Source organism: Gopherus flavomarginatus, chromosome 14, assembly GCF_025201925.1.
Source record: "Gopherus flavomarginatus isolate rGopFla2 chromosome 14, rGopFla2.mat.asm, whole genome shotgun sequence".
NCBI lineage: Eukaryota > Metazoa > Chordata > Testudines > Testudinidae > Gopherus > Gopherus flavomarginatus.
In genome coordinates, this window is record NC_066630.1 from 22433423 (window position 1) to 22450652 (window position 17230).

A 17230-nucleotide genomic window follows, 5' to 3' on the forward strand; every position below is an offset into this window, starting at 1 on the left:
AAACTATCGACCTTGGGGAGTCTTCGGAGAATGGAAAGAAAATTTTACTAATATTAAAAAAAGTGGTAATAGTCCCAATACCTCACTGCAGATATAAAAAAAATTAACTCATTGCCAAAAATGTAAGTATCTCACAGTGGTATCTTTATAAAGTGCAGCCCGTTTGTTAAGTTTTCATAATTTTAGTTAGTTTTATGTATAAACCATTTGGGATCTTCAGCAAGTGATATGCACAGAAGGCAACTTTATTGCTTATTAGAAAAGCTTTGTACTTATTTCCATTTAAACTGATGACCACATTTTCAACTATCTGTTAGATATAATTGGGAAATAACTTTCAGCTACATGAGCTAGGCAATATGCTAGACATAACCTAAAGATTCAGCTACGGCAATGTCATCCATGTGTGCCAGCCCCTCACCTGTACAAAGCCCTGTTGACGTCCATGGGACTCTACTTGGGTGTATGGGACCACCTGAATGGATCAGATTACAGGACTCATGATGCAATCCTGGCTCCTTTAAAGTCAATGGTGGTTTTGCCAGTGTCTTCAAAAGGAGGCAAGATTCCACCCTTAAAGTTTGCAACAGTAAAACATATTTACATAGATTTGTCAGTTAATGCTTTATTAACTTTGCTTTTTTAACCATTTATTGAAAATGCAGGTAACTAGAATCACCACTTAATCCTGGTAGAAAAAACATTGCTCCTAGTTCATTTCTGTAAGTGTCCTGCATCCAATCACATTTCAAACTATTGCAGCTGTGCAAATAACTGATTTTCCATGCAGTGACTAAACATAAAAATAGTAATGGCTTGAACAAAAGTTTTATTTCTGCTCAAAATGAAATGTTTTATTTAATGGCTTTTTTTTGTTTTTAAAAGTTTTTGTGATTAAATTGAACCAAATTTCAAAACAGAACGTCATTCTGAATTGAAAAGTCTAAATGTTTCATTTAGAATATGTCAAAACAGAACTTTTTGATTCTTTTTCTTTGATTCAATTCCACAAATGCAACATGAATTCACTAAATGTTTTAGTTGACCTGAATCGACATTCTTCAGCCGTAAAAAGTTTTAGCTGAAAATTTCACTCAGCTGTACAGCATACCTCTTTGAATATAGAAGCTAGATACCAAGGTGGACTATAGAGACCTGCACTGCTCACTACCTCACAAAATAAGAACTACATACCTAGCTTTATTGGGCAAATAATCAGAATGCAAAAAAGTAAATTCAGAAATAAAGCCAAGTTTACTCTTTCACATCAAACCCGATAAATAGGATTTATAAACATAAATACAACTCCTGAATGTAGTAGGAAAACAGGGAGAGAGAGGCAGGCAATGGCAAATTGTAGCAAATGTATATAAAGTTTTCACTCTTTCTGCTAATCTTCCCTCATAAAAATGTATAAGCAGCAGAAGGTATAGGTAAGAAGGTGAATGGCGGAGCAAAAATCGACAAACAGGACCTCAGGTGCTAGGATCTCCTGCTTTTAGGGAGAAGGAGATTTTTAAGGATTCTCATTATTGGTCTAGCTCTGTTTACACTGAAGGAAAAGGGAATTTGAAAATGCCACTCTAAATATCTCCAGAAGTGAAAAGGGCCTCGGCTGAAATTATCAAGGTTACTTAAGAGATTTTTGGACACGAGTTCCCAAAGGTGGCTTCAAAAACTTCAGGTCAGGGGAGGTTCCAGGCCTCAGCACACCTGCGGGAGGTCCGTCGAAGCCGTCGGACCAGTGGACCCTCCGGAGGCAAACTGCCGGAGGCAGCCTGCCTGCCATGCTTGGGGCGTCAAAATCCCTAGAGCCGCCCCTGCTTCAGGTCATTAGCATGTTAGCTTAACGTGCACCAAAACCCACAGGTCTTTTTCAAACACAATTTTCAGTTATTTGGGGATAAATAATTGTACATTCCAGACTAAATAGCACAAACCTTTAACTAATGAATGTAAGAGAGTATACATTTTTAAACATTGAAACTTAAAGTCTTCAAGGGCAAGGAGAGAAAAGGAAGGTGTTGTAGAGAAGTTCATACATATGTCCTAACAGACACTTTTCAGCCTTGCTTCTTGAGGCAGAAGATTGTGTTTGTGGAATTCTTCTTAGGAGAGAGATAGTAAACTACAGAGACACATAATTTAATGTAGAAAAGAGGCTGGATAACAAGTTTCTATAACACCAGCTCGTGTTGCTTTCTACTTTACAACTGCATAGATGAAAAGTTTTAACTTTTAAAGGTACTATATGTTAATCCTTCAAATACCAATCTTATCTGTTTGAGTGTCCCACAAGGAACTTTTTCCCTACAGACCTGATCGTGACATTCCATTCAGCACCTAAAATGTGACCTACAGATCCTTCTCCAGCTCTACCCACCTTTAATTCTGCTCCTCATGCCTCTTCCATCCCCCTTTTCCTCATTCTTTCCCTTGTTCTCTCACACACAAGTACCCTTATACCTTCTCCCATGCCGGCCAATAAACCTGGAACATCCTCTCTGACCCAATATGCCTCCCAAATGTCTTATAAAACCCTTTTGAGACTTCACCTTTTACCATAATCCTTCATTAAACAAGGATCTCTGCTTAATTCCCCATAAATAATGCAGTAGAAAAAATTATGAAAGAAATCTATGAATGACATATACTGTAATATTCAAGCAGTTCTAGAACCTTATTGTTGGTATTGTCTTCCTCCCTCAGTCGTCTTTGCCTCTTATTTCCCCACTTGCATCAAGATCAATTTAAATTGGCTGATTCTTTCAGTCTGGGCTGTGCTTTTGTTCAGCATAACCCAGATCCTGCAGTGAACTCTTTGTGGGTAGACCACTGTGGCTAGGCAAGGCTCACTGCAGGATTAGAGCCTACAGCCTTGATTGAGTGTTTAGCTTCAGTGCTGCATCGGGGGTGATATATAGCTGCCAGAGTGTCACAATCCTTTCTCTGCTCTTCTCTTGCAGTGGGGTGGACAAAGAAAATCCATATAGTCACAGAAGAGAAACTCTTAAGGCCAGAGATCTGGCTGTCCCTTCTCATCAGTAAAGTCAGGCTTTATAAAAGAACATATTCTGAAAGGACATTAATAAAGAGAAAAACATAGATGGCTTTTTGTATATCGCTAAATTCTTTCCTCTGCCTTGACAGGATCAAGCAAAGAATTCTTTAGAAAGTCACAGAGCTATTCAACAGGTGAACAGCTGCCAAGACAATTTGAAAACTCTAGATTATGGTCCATCATGTAACTCATGTTAGTATTATTCTCTTGGGACATCTTGTGCAGAGAAACAGATGCCAATAGATGACCCAACCTTTTCCTGGTCTTTCACTATTGTTTATAGAAAAGAAATAGGTAAATCTTCATAAAGAGAAATTACTCAAATCTCACTGAAGTTATGTTTCCTTATGTTTTCTATCCTCTCTTGTGTAATATATTTGAGGTTCTGTTGTTTGAACTGTAGGGGGTGAAAAAGACTGTAGCTAATGTGTACATAAACTATATGCAGGATTTATTGTATATGGGAAGAAAAATAAGAACCATAGATGTGTATAATTTTTACTAGAAAAGATGTACTGGGCTGGTGGTAGCACTAAGATGAAGGGAAGTCTTCAAATTCTTCCTAGTATTATATGAAAATTGTCAAAGTGTTGGGATACCCTAATCATCCCCAAGCCAGCTGAAAATAATGTGTATTCATACTAGAATTTTTCAGTATCCTTGGACAGTAGCTTAGCTTTTGTTTTAAGTTATAATGTTACACAAAATACTCTTTATATTATCTTGTCAAAGAATGTAGTAATAAAAGAATTGTAAATGTATCTTTTTTATCAGTACGATTGTGTATATTGGTTATAGGGTGACCAGACAGCAAATGTGAAAAATTTGGGACAGGGAGTGGGGGGTAATAGAAGCATATATAAGAAAAAGACCCAAAAATCGGGACTGTCCCTATAAAATCAGGACATCTGGTCACCCTAATTGGTTATCACTAGAGACAAGACTTGGGTTTTCTTCCCCTTGAAGGAACTGAAATATCTGATAGTTACTTTTGATGAAAATTCTAGAAACATAAGGCACTATATACACATACCTCCTTCTTGTTGTGTGTGTGATATTTCCTAACAATTATATCTTACACTCTGTGATTAGGAAATGGGTGAAGTAGGATTGTGCATATGACAAAAATAAGAATACATATGAAATATGTTCCATTGTTCTTAAAACCTAGTAAACTTCCACTCCATCTTGGAATCAATATATATAATAAATCTGCAACTGCCAGTGATTAGTTCTGTATTTAAATTATCTAAAAATAGAATTGTAGTAAACCAATGTTTATAAAATCATAACTATATGTTGGCCCCTTGTTCCTACCAAGTTATATCTCTCTGTATTCATATAAGGAAGTAATTTGCAGCATATTTGCCTCTTGTGTTTGGGAACATCTAACATTTGACCAATTTGTATCTCCCAACTGGGTGGAGGTGGGATCCTCCACTGAAGCTGGAAATTAGTGTTGATTCAAAATGATATTCAGTACTATGTTATTATTTGACATATAAACTGACTACAAAACCAGGACAGGTTTCTCCATGGCCCATCAGTGCTACTATTGTATTAAACTATTTATAATATGAATTATGGAGCTAAGTCACCCCCTTCTGCAATACAACGAGAGGAAGGGAAAGGAGGTCACAGGGAGGAAATGTCTATGTCCCTCTCATAGCTTCTCCCTAGTCCCTCACTGGGATAGGAGAAGAAGCAGATTGGCTCCCATGAAGCACTGTCTGTAGGGCTCACCCCAAACTGGAGGATCCCTAGCCCAGGAAGCCCCCTCTCTCCACAGTAGCTCTGTACCTCTGGCAACTCTAGCTCTACCTCCTGGCAGTGTTACCTTGGCAGTGGCTACTCAAGTGGACCCTACCCTAAAGGGTCCTTCCCACTGTAGAGGAAGCTTTGCTGGAGCTGTATTACCTTTCAGGGGGATCTCTGCTGGACTGGAGAAGTTGGGGGTAGTAGACAAGGTGTGCCCCAACTCCACTATTCCTCCACTCTCCTCCTAACCCACCCCGTTCCAACTCACGCACAGTGTACACATCCACGAACCAACAGAGAACACTCCACAGGATGAGGGAAAGGGAAGGATGGTGGTTCAGAGATGACAGAATTCATTCCACACAGGGTAGAGGAGGACAAAGAGTGGTTAAAGAACACTGTGCAGAAGCTAAGGAGGAGAGAATGTGGTGGCTCACACAAGCCAGAGAAAGGAAAGGGATCTTTCCTTTGCTTTTACAACAGGTGGAGAGTTCTTACCCTTTATTTTAACCCCTGGACACATACACACAGAGGATTTCTCCAAAGTTCTTAACTATGGAGCCAAACCTACTATTTACACTAGTGACTCTTATTCACACATGAAGCTGCCATTGATTTAAATGGGACTAGCTGTGTGTGTAAGTATTTTAAGGATTTTTTCCCCCTTGCTCTTTCAGTTACATAGGTAGGAGTAGTTTCACTGTAGTTTTCCTTAAATTCTTTATTTAAAGAGAAATAAACCTATGTGACAATTAGAATTTATTTAAAATCAATTATCTCTTAAGCTTGTGCAAATAATTTTTGAAGTTAAATGACTATAACAAAAATATCTGACAATGACAAAGATGAAAACTAGACAGTGAGCTAAATAATGACAGCTACAATCTCTTGCTGTAGAGACAACAGAGCAACATTTTATCTCCTGAGGAAACAGTGAGCAAACTTTTTGACGCATAAGTAATATATTCTAGAAAATAAGTCCATTTAGTGATGCTTAATGCCTTCACCTACTTTCAGTGGAGTCTGAGACAGTGAAATCTGTATTTTAAGATTTGATAAAACCTGAAATGAACTGAATTTTTAGTGAGGTAACTGTACAAATTGGTGTGATGCATTAGTATAATTGCTAAGTGACCAGCATATCTCAAAACAGGTTTGCAATGATCATCTTATTAGCTCAGTAAATACCAGTGGTTTGTGCCACCTGACTGCAGACAGAGAGACTGATGCTAATGTATGACTTCTCACCCTTGACTGTTTTTAACAAAGATGGCAGCTCAAGAGATTATTTTTCACTTATATTTGCTTCAATATTTTATTACAACTAAGACATAGCTATTTTCTATCATTTATTATACCATTATATCATGCAAATATTTGAAATTCAGAGCAACAATGCTAATATAATATTAGAGTCACACAATTGAGTTCTCGGGGACAGTCCTGATCCCGGGGAAGTCTATGGCTTCAGTGCGAAAAGGATATGGCTGTCAGTAAAAGTTAACATTGATTTTACAGCCCTAATTCTTTCCCTTGTGTGTATGTGTTGTGTTACTATATGAATCTATAAACTTATATGAATACTACTTTACATATATAAATATATTACAATCATTCTTCTACAACATTAAGTATATAGGTATCTATAACAATAAAGATTACATAATGACAGTATTATAATGCATTTTAACAAGGGAACAAACTTTCCCAGCTCCTGTACTGAACTGTGAAACCTTAATACTTCATTAACAAAGAAGCAGCAGCACAAAACCTCTTGTTTTTAAAGGGTGGGGAAAAGGAGGAATAAAGAGAAAAATAAGTCCTAGCTCCATACTTAGCAGCCAAAAACCAACAAAAAGAAGTTGGTACCAGCAAACAAACAGGCATTAGTCAATTGAAAGACAAGTAAGAACCTAATTCTGGATTCAGTACAACACCTGAGTGAAAGGGTGTTCACCTAGGCTCTCAAAATAAGGCTTATGTGATGTACAGATCTTGTGCTGACCTTATGCCTGTGGTGAATTTTACCCATAATAACTAGATCACAAAGGCTGTAAATCTAAAACTTTTTTTTAAAAGGTATCTGAAATAAGATCACCACCAAAGAAACATTTACTGCGTAACTCCTACTTCTCAAAATAATTCTGCTAAGTCATTTTAGACACAGGGCTCATGTCCAGTGACCATGCAAGAAATGCTCTTAGATTTTTTTTAAATTATCATATCTATATGGTTAATGGTCATAGAAAGATGGAGCATTACTAAAAACAAAGAAACAAGCAAAAAAAAATTTGAACAAACAGACAATACTGCTTTTTCCCTGCAAACGTACTTCCATCTTGTTCCCGGCTTATGTTTAAATGAAAAGAACAGGTCAGGGATAACACAAAGTAATTTAAAGGACTTACACTGCAAGACGTAGCATTGCCCACAGCTATACCTTGCAATCACCCAGTTCATATTTTAGGTCCTGACATGAGAGTTCATAGTATTTTACAATTCTATGTTCCATGTCAGAGGCTGACTGTGGAGCTGAATATCAGTCCTATTTAAATCGGCAAGAAAATAGCTGCAGGTGACATAACCTTTCATGTAGTACCACTGTGTACATATACAAATAATTGAGGCTCTTGACCCTGTCTACGCACATACAACTGTAAGTACAAACTTGACATTTTGATACTGCTTGTAGCCTTTCCTGTTGTTATTTTCTGTTTCAATAATCCATTGCAGGTAGAAAAATGAAAGAAGGAAGCATGAATGATTAATGCTGTCAAGCTAAAATAATGTATTTAGAAAAATCTATAAATCTGTTATTTGTGGCATTTTAAAACTGAACACGACACTCTTTGGTGCCATTCAGCTTATTTTACAGCAGATAAATGTAAACGTTATTCAGCAACAATTGCTACATAACCCTTTGAACACCAGGTTTGACAGAGAAAGCCAAAGCAGCAGCAAACTTTCAGGCACAAAGGACTATTAAGCTCATATTGAATATTCATAGGTGGTTATTAATATTTATTGTATGTATACACAGGAGGCAAATACAACGTGAATAAGTTTTAATCCACTCCTTTTGCCCACCCTTTCTGCCTTAACCTCACTGACCATGTCTGCAAACCAGCTTGAATGTGAGCAGCTGTCTTATGTAATATTTTTCTGAGTAACACAGTAAGCTCTTTGGTCAGGGCTTCTTATACATATTTAGTAAAATGCTATATGTAACCTACCACTCTGCAAAGATCAACACTCATAACTTTTAGAGGGAAATTGGCTCATTAGCCTCTAACTTTTTTTAGGCACATTCAGTGGTTACCATTTACTAAGAATGGTACCTCAACAGATAATAAATATGATCTCAGATACCACAAATTATAAATTGTTAGCAAATACTGTTTTTGTTTGTTTGTTTGTTTTTATAAATGGTGACCACAGGATACATGGGTGCTTCAGAGATAACAAGTTTGACAGCCTCCCTGTGGACACCTTGAGGCAGCCGGCTGCCTTTCACATTAGTCTAATTTTTATTTTATCACAGCAGCAGGATTAAAATTCCTATAGGGTCTCATTCAAAGCCCATTAATGGCGATGGGAGTCATTCCAATGTCTTCAGTGAGCTGTGGATCAGGTCTGCAAGTCAGAGTCAATGTGTCTATTGCTTCATGTGTGTGAAAGTAACTAATAGTGCAGCACAAATCTGAAGAGTACTGTGTTTAGAAGACTATTGCATTTTATAAGAATGGTATTTTGAGTGCTAGAGTACTAGAATACTGCAGAATACTGTAGTATTCTAGAGTACTAGAATACTACAGTACTAGAATTATGCCAGTGCGATAGGCAGCACTGCCACAGTTTTCCTTTCTCCTCGAAAATTACAGAGTCAGGCAATCAGTTAAAAAATTAGTATATAAACAAGACATTCTCTTTTAAAGCACTAAGGGGACTTTCATGCTAACAAGACATTTTCTTGCTACGTCAACAAGTCTGTACAAGAAAGCCGTATCTATCTGCTAAAAAACGTCTTGAAGATGTTACGTTTGTCAGGTGCTTTAGCAAGTCATTTAAAATTAAACTTAATTAAACCAAGGTGATATTAGTTCAATTGTTTCACTTCATAAATCTGTAAATCCCAAACTGTGCAGCTCACGTTTCAGTAGATGAGCAAATTGGTAATGCATGTAAATGACCATGGCTGTTTCCAGAGTAAAATAAATAGATAAATAAAAATTAGAATCAGATCTATAGTTTGTACCAAATTTCACCTGAAATCACAGCAACCGAACTGCACTAGATGCTTCTGGTCGCTAGATATCCACACCACCCTAAAAGTGCAACTTTACAATTTTAAGAGAAAATTTAATCAGTTACATTACATTTCGACAATGTTGTCTGCTTACAATATTTTCAATCTCCCTTTATGTCCACAGGGTGATGAGATCTCAGGCACACACTGTAATTTTTGAAATTTTTTCTCTGCTTTACTCTTAAGATAATACATTGGATTTCACCTACATAAAGAACTACTCTGTTGGTACCAAGAAAGAAAGTGATTGTTCTGTGGAATAGAGAAACAGTAGTTTAAGTCATTTCCTCAGTTCAGGAGCCTGAAGGAATGACCATCACTGGATGACTTAAGTTATGCAGGCGTCAGTGGTCTTACCCAAACCATGACACCACCATCCACTGACAGGAAGCAAATATCTTTGAAGTCCAAAGTGAAGCAATTCTGCTACAACAAAATATATTAAAACAAAAGTTTAGTTACTACTTTTTTAATTTAAGTCAAACAGGATTATTAGCAGGACAAATTATTTTCCTATATAAATAAATTTAAGTCTGTGTTTTCTTTTTTTTACTTTACAGCTTGATTGTGAGCTTGATTTTTTTTTAAATCAAAGCATGTTCCTTCAGAAAACATACTCATAACTACTTATGTCAGTTTCATTGTCTTTAGTTTGAAAAGCAACATCATCTGTGCGCCTTGGGACAGACATAGGACAGGTTGTTATTTATATTGCTGTTAGCATGTTCATCTGTTATTTAGCTTCAGCTACCCCAGGACAGCAGGTGAAACCCAGAATAATAACTGTGCCATATATAAAAATTCAAGACATAAAGGCAAACAGATCCTAATCCAGTTTGTACTAGTACTCTATCAGCATACACCTGAAATATAGAAATTTACTTAAAGATGCTTACTTCATGCAGCCAATAGGGTTTAATAATTTAAAATTAACTAAACTCTTTCAGTACAAAATGTAATGGCTCTGTCAACCAAAGTGCAGAATGCTAATTTAGGATTTTAAATAATAATTCTGAATAACTGGAAATGTCATTAAAAGGAAGGATTTTTTTTTATTTTATTTTAAGAGCATAAAGGGAAACCATGAATTAATATAAGCCATTAAAGACACTCCTGGAGCAAGCAAAGACTTACAAATGTCAAAGCCTTGAGTGAGCTAGAAAGACTTTAGCTCACCATTGAAATATTCTGTGCCATAAACACTAAAATGTTCTACTGACAATCCTGTAAAAATCATATATATTTTGCAAGTCATATAGTTACCAGGGGGACACTATACTGCTCATTTCCTAATATGAAAGCAAAGCCCCACTTCAGGAAAGTGAAAACAAACAAACCCCTTTTACAGCCCCTCCATGTGTTATTAAAGATCCACACAACTTAATGAATACACTTACTCTCCCATCCATGAGTCCTTCATGCCCCATTCCCCCCATGCTCACACATTTCTGGAACACTGGCATGAATCTTCATAACAGGAAACTCTCCTGTTTCATATTCTTTGATGAGCACTGATATTATCAAGAGAGCTGGCAATGACCACTATTTTTCCATAACAAAGGATTCTTTCTGACCTTTTTCTGAGAATCTTTAACACCTCCATTGTTGCTTATGGCAGGGAAAAAAGCCCTGGAGCTAGAGAAGTAACTTTTCTTTGTCCCATGAAATTCATTCAGATTTTTTGAGGTATAAAATAAATATATAAACATATAAATAAAAGATAGAGATTTCTGATAAAAACTGCCTTTTCTCTTCTCTTCCTTGTGTGCATCAGGAAACTTTTGCTATCAAAATAATAAATCAACATGAACATCGAAAAGGCCAGGTTCTAGGGCGACGATCTTTTCAAAAGGCAAAAGTGGGACATATGTAAGAACCCTGCACCCTCCACATATCCTGGCCAGGCTGGAAGTCAGAGCTAAGCCATGGTAAGAGCCACCCAGGGAGCCTGGGCTGCTGTGGGGAGCCCCAGATCCTCTACCTGCCCTGGGAGGGGTGCGCAAGAGCAGCCCCTGGTCCGTGTCCCTTCTGCCCGCAGCATGCCACCCAGAGTATGTGGGTCCAGGACTCCAGGGCTCCCCACAATGGTCCAGGCTCCCTGGGTAGCTCTTATCATGGCCTGTCTCTGGCTTCTGGCCTGACCAGGGGGCAGGTCTTGGGAGAAAGAGGAAGACAAGGGGCGTGGCCTCATGGCCCACCTCATCCCTACCACTGGGAAGAGGCTGGACCACCCATAAAGCCTCAGCAGGCATGGAGCAGTGCCGCAGGGAATCCAGCACAAATGTTGTCCTGGAGTCATTCAGCCCAGGACTGGGATTTGAACTCTGCATTTCGGGACCGTCCTGCCCAATTTGGGATAGGTGGTCACCCTATCAGGCCTACACCACTGACAAAGCAGCAGCAGATGACGACACTGGAGAGCTGCTGGAATTCCACTCCAAACACTCCCTAGGCTCAGCAGCCCCTTCCACTGCCCCATGGATAACAGCCTACTCCAGGTTGCTGAATAATGGAAATAGTTTTGCAGTTCAAGTGATAGAATTCTGTGATGCAATGTGGAGGATTAACATCCTGCTCTTGGTGCATGATGGGGGAGTTGTTACAACTGTATGTAAAAAAAAAAAAGGAAATTATACATAAAAATGCATTAAAATTATTTAGATTATAAAGTCTAGCATTCAAATATATATATACACACACACACACATACCTCTACCTCGATATAACACAACCCAATATAACACAAATTCAGATATAACGAGGTAAAGCAGTGCTCCGGGGCGGTGGGGCTGAGCACTCAGCTGGATCAAAGCAAGTTTGACATAACGCGGTTTCACCTATAACGCGGTAAGATTTTTTGGCTCTCGAGGTAGAGGTGTATATATAAACTTCAGAATATAGGTAAACTATGTAATTTTAATTCTCCCACTCCTGTGCAACTGCATTATGATTAAAGCTGAGAGAATAACTGATTTTTTCAGTTCACTGGGAGTTCTGACAATTAAAAATTCAGTTTTGGGGTTGAATTTCAGCAAGATGAAAAAAAAGCAGAAAAAATTAGTTGTGTAAAACTAAAATATTTAATTCTACAAAAAATGAAACACTTCATTTTGGGCATTTTTAACCTTTTAAATAAAAGCAAAGGAAACAAAGGGCTTTAATCACACAATGGAGGAGATGGCACCTTATACTCAATAGCCCAGCTTTGAAGGCACTCACCTAGAATGTGGGAGATGCAGGTTCTCTGTAGTGTGGATTTGAATCTAGGTGTCTTCCCCTCCCAGATAAGGGCCATAACCACCTACTCACTGGCTATTCCCAAATAGGGTGGTTTTCCATTTCTGCTGTTAAAACTGTTCCACTTTGTATAACTAATTGAATAGTAATTGGAGCCAGGACCAGAATGTGGGTGCTGCCTCTCCCACAATGGCCCTAACTACCAGGCTATACAGTCATTCTCTCTCTTGTCCAATAACTTTTCATGCAATTTATACAAGGTGGAACAACTTCAGCAGACTTCCTAGCTTCAACAGCCAAAATCCTAGCGGTTAGGCCCCTTCCCTAGGAGGGAGGAGGCTTGAGTTCAAGTCCTTGCCCCAGGGTGGGGATAGGAATCTGGATGTACCTCATTCCAGGTGAGTACCCTGGCTATTGGATATAAAATGGAGGGGGTGCCCTGATGATGTCTCTTTTGTAAATTACATCTAAATCCCCTTGTGAGTCTAGCTCCAAAATATCAGAATGTTTCATTGGTTCAATGTTGAAACAATTCATTTAGACATTTCCATAATTTTTTTTCTCTTTTTGTTTAGACCAAAATCTATATGAATTCGCAAAAATGTTTCGGTCAACCCGAATTTGCATTTTTTGTTGGAAAAAAAAGTTTTGGCCAAAAAATGTCACCCAGCTATAATTAGGATACTGTCTTTAATGACATGATCACATGCTAATTTCTGTACAAGACTTGCCTCATTCAGTGACAGGATGGAGCACCTCTTTTAAATGGAAGCTGTGATTCTAGAGAACAATTGGCAGGTCTGTCCACACCACTACCTCTCCTGGCCAGTCTTTCATGGCACCACACATTTGTGAGGAAAAATGTCCTAGTCTAAAAATAATAATCAGAATGCTCAGTTTTTAATGTAAAAACAAGAGGCCAGATCATGGCATTAATATTTAGGCAGAACTACTCATTGATTACAGTGGAGATTTCTACTCGAAAATGGATGGCATAATGCAGACCAAGAACTGCACTCTGAATGGATTAGCATCAGCTTGACAGCAGCATTCAGGCAGCTTTTCTTTTGTTTTTATACAAACTAAGTTTGAGTTGCAGCCAGTCATGATTTGAAATAGAGAGAGCATAGAACCTAAGAACTAAGATCTAATAAGAACAAAAACCCAACAAAACTGGACAATTAAATGAACCACAAAACTTAGACTGATATTTCTACATGTTCTTTTCTCACAGTTAATATTTTATTATAATTGGTTTGTGATCATCTGTTCAACAAATGTGTTCATGTATTGTCCAGACACAACAATTTTGATGCCCTCCTCTTCCTCCTCCCTGTACTGGTCTAACTGCAAAGGCATCAATCACCCTTTTCAAAGTGGACCAATATTTGTGCCCCATAATTGTAATTAGCATAGCTCGGAAAAGACTGAAAACAAACCAGGCAGGCTGCAAATATTCATTTCAACTGTATTGGCATCTCTTTTTCGGTTCATTTTCATACATACCCTACCTAGGCCCTGATCCTGCAGCTGACAACGTGTTGTGCCTGAGCAGAGCCCCTGTAACTTCAATAGTGTGAGTGCAGCATCCCCTCCTCCCCAGCCCACACTCTCAATTGCAGAATCAGGGCCTAATGGCAGGAATGTTATATAGAACGTGTCTGAAAAGCAAGCTCTTCACATCTTCTTATTCCAAACCCATATTTTCTGTAGGTTTCTTCTTCAAGCTTCCATACTCACAAGGCTTTGCAATAGTAGCCACTAGAGTACTTGAATCCTGGAGGCCTTGGATACTGATCCCTGCCATATAATAGGAAAACCTTTTGTAACTTTTACTCATTTCATGTCAGAGGAGCCAGAAAATAAAGATTGTTTTCCCACCAGCATCCCCAGGAGTCATACCTCTACCATTAGGCACCTTCCATACCACTGTGTGGTAACACCAGGCGCAGTGGAGTTTAAGGCAGAAAGTTGTAGGACATCAGGAGAGCAACTGCAGAATCAAACTGTGTTGAGTCAGTTCTACATTTGCCTTGAAACCAAATTGTTCCTGACTCCTATACTCAGAAAGAGACTGCTTCTTTATTGTTTGGGGATATGTAAATTGTTCCATGTACAAAGAATTCAGATATGGTAGTTATCTTATGCATTCAAAAAGAAAGGAAGAATCCAGAAGATGTCTATGGCACATTTAATTTGCAAATCCAAGCCCACAGTCCTCCACAGCCTGCTAAGATGTTTGTTATTTTGCTGGACTGAGTGACAACATGAAACTAATGCACCCATCTGGACACAAAAAAATCTGAAGACACACACATGTAAGGGGAAAAAAATACTAATAGGCCTATGATGTGTAAATTCTTATTGAACTCTAAAATCATAATAGAAATGGCTTATCTGAAGCACCATGATACTCAGGAGATGCTGATTCAGTAATAATGAGAGGCTTCAGATTAGGGGTCAGATTAGGTATAGCTGAAGGGGTAAAGAATATTGTGCAGGTGACTATTTTACTTTTTAATTAAAGATATATATCAAATGTAGATATGGAGTGAATCAAACACTGGATCAAAACACCCCTGAACTTTGAAGAAGTTTGAATCCAGGTCTGAACTGTACAGCTTTGACCCATCTCCAAAAAAAATAAATAAGCAGCAACTTAAGCATTCAGAGATACACAGACACTTATCGCCACACTCATCAAAATGAACTGAGAAGATATGAATAATAATAATTCATAATAAGTAATAGAGAGAGAGGTAGAATGAGATTTTTCCCCATGATGTTAGGAAAAAACGTTCAGCAGCTCAAACACGTCTATAAACAGCTAGGAAGAAGATATCTAATTACAGGTATATAACAAATCTGAAAAGGCCCTTTAGGATGACTACAGTTATCACATTTACTACTGTTTTATTTTCACACCTTTTTGTGCATTCACTTGTAGTAGCCATGCATTTGGTTGCTGCGTGCAGTTTCAAACCTACTCCTGTATCTTTGTTATTTCCCAGGAACCTTTTTCCCTTCATGTTTTTAAGCAATTGCTGGGTATTCCTAGGATTATATTGGTTGTGACTTAATAATTTTGCTATAAACTCACTTCTCTCTGAATGTTCGAGTCTTCAACTCAGACAATGTGTCTCATGTTACTGCAGCACTAGGACCAGATTAACTGAGGAGCAGCTTGAGGAGCTAGGTGACTGACAGCAATTCTCAGGACTGTTTTATGTTTGGACAGTTTGTTTAAATGATGCGTGCTCAAGAATCATGAAGAATCTACTCGTTCTTCCCCAATAAAATGAGTAAGAAGGCCAAAATGTTGAGAAAAACAAGCAACATTCTATACCGGACTTCCAAAAACATTAGAACTGAAGACTTCTCTCGCACTTCTCAAGAGCTGTAATTCTGCAGTGTCCAGACTAATTAAACACAATTCAAACTTCTGGGTGTAGTGGATGCAATGACTACTCCTGGTTCCAGTTATAATCCTCATTCTAACTCCATTTAGCGCTTGTGAAATACCCATACCTAATTCCACACACACCAGACAACACTGTATCATGTTTTGTCACTACCCACACACTTCTAACTGAGAAGAATGCAGCAGCCACCTGGAGTTCTAATCAACCCATGGATATGACTCAGCTTATTAACCTTCTAGAATCTAAGGTCTTGCAGGGGAATTCAGTCATCATTATGGTTTCCTTTCCACTGTTCTCCCTCTTGTGCTGCAACATGGAGGCTCTATCATGTCATTATTTGGGTCAATGGACCCTTTTCTTTGTCCCTCTGATGGCCCTCCAGAATGGTACTGCCAATAATGTGCTTTGACCCTTTCAAACATCCTTCCCATTCAGAGCTGGGGAGGAAAACTAAGGAAGCACATCACCATTCCCAATGAGTTTGTTACTGCCTAGACTTAGCCACTGGGAAAGAGGTGGGATGGAATATCCAGTAAAGAATTCCATAAGCGCCAATGACGTATAGATATCAGTAGTGGTCTCCACAGCTGCAGGATGGTGAAACTCATCTGAAATAGGCCATCTGAAGAATGTGAAGGACCTCTCATAAAAATGTTGCCTCCTTGTAAAATTGGCTAACATTATAAATTTAGCCTCACTCATCCTCTACCAAGATTTTAATAAATAATTGACGACAGACAAAGCTCTACCACAATTATTGTTATTAGTAGTATGCAAGAAAAATGTTGACTGGGATGAATATTGACGAATGAAATAGTTTTTAAGGCTCATCTTCATTTCATGCTAAATAGACGCCATTCAAGGCTCCATTACACACACAACCACAGCAGCGTCAGATCTTGGGTTCCTAATATTATGTGCAACCTATATACAATCACAATGAATTTTTTGTTTGTTTTATCATACTTTACTGATTTACTTCTCCAAATCATTTGGGGGAGAAACGAAGACTACTTTAGCAGCTTTGAAACTCACTGATATTAAGAATGTTATGTTTTTATATATCCACTCTGAATGAATAATATGAAACTTATGCAATATTTACTAACTGTGATGCATAAACAACAAATCAGCTCTTTTCCATTAAATATTTTGGTAAAAGATATTTTTAATAAAATACTGCAGCTTGCAATTTAATTACAACAAGTGATTAAAACTTGGAGGATAATCATTTTTGGCAAAAAGTCATTTTTTGTTAAAATTTTAAGATAGAAAAAAGATGCATATTATGACCATAATACTGTTAGTAATTAAGATAAATGCATCAATTATTAAAGATGCAAACATGTCAAGCAAGCATAACTAATTATTTGAGCATGTTAACAGTTGTTTAATGTTAACAAGCAGTGAATTATTAAAGACCCCATGTGTCACATTTTGGACTGC